Source organism: Rhea pennata, chromosome Z (assembly GCF_028389875.1).
Source record: "Rhea pennata isolate bPtePen1 chromosome Z, bPtePen1.pri, whole genome shotgun sequence".
NCBI classification, from domain to species: Eukaryota; Metazoa; Chordata; class Aves; order Rheiformes; family Rheidae; genus Rhea; species Rhea pennata.
In genome coordinates this window covers 19,338,558-19,339,180 of record NC_084702.1, presented here as the reverse complement: position 1 = coordinate 19,339,180, position 623 = coordinate 19,338,558, and the positions used below count along the sequence as shown (strand labels likewise).

The window sequence follows — 623 nt, the reverse complement described above, 5'->3', positions numbered from 1 at the left end:
GCTATTTCATGCATGATTTTAATCATACATTTGACCTAGCACAAATATACATGGCAGACTACACTAGCAGAGAGATAATTTTCCTTGTCATTGCACAATAAGTTAATGAGTGCCTCCTCAGCAAGTTTGCTGGTGATACCAAGCTGGGACATCAGAAGTTTGTGTTGCCATTCAGAGAGATCTGAACAAGCTGGAGAGTTGGGCAGAGAGGAACCTCATGAGGTTCAGGTTCCATAGTGTAGTGGTTATCACATCTGCTTTACATGCAGAAAGTCCTGGATTCAAACCCCAGTGGAACCAACACGAGGAGATGTTTGGGAGGTTGGGCTAGATGATCTCCAGAGGTCCGTTCTAACCTTACTGATTGAGTGTGTGATAATAAGGGAAAGTGCAGGGTCCTGCACTTAGGGAGGGATAACTCCATGCACCGGTATAGGCTGGGGGCTGACCTGCTGCAAAGCAGCTCTGCAGAGAAGGACCTTGGAGCCCTAGGGGATGGCAAGTTGATTATGAGCCAGCAATGGCCAAGAAGGCCAAATGCCCAGGCCTGATGCCTGGGATGCATTAGGAAGGCATGACAACATTAGGATGCATGACAACACTGTCAGCAGGTGGAGAGGAGT

The 623-nt window shown here is 47.8% G+C and overlaps 1 non-coding gene across 1 annotated transcript; it reads left to right on the top strand.

Annotated features, from left to right (window-relative positions):
* Positions 1–227: 227 nt before the first annotated feature.
* Positions 228–300, top strand: TRNAV-UAC (transfer RNA valine (anticodon UAC)). Its single transcript has one exon. It is a non-coding gene; the product is annotated as a tRNA-Val (tRNA).
* The last annotated feature ends 323 nt before the right edge of the window (positions 301–623 follow it).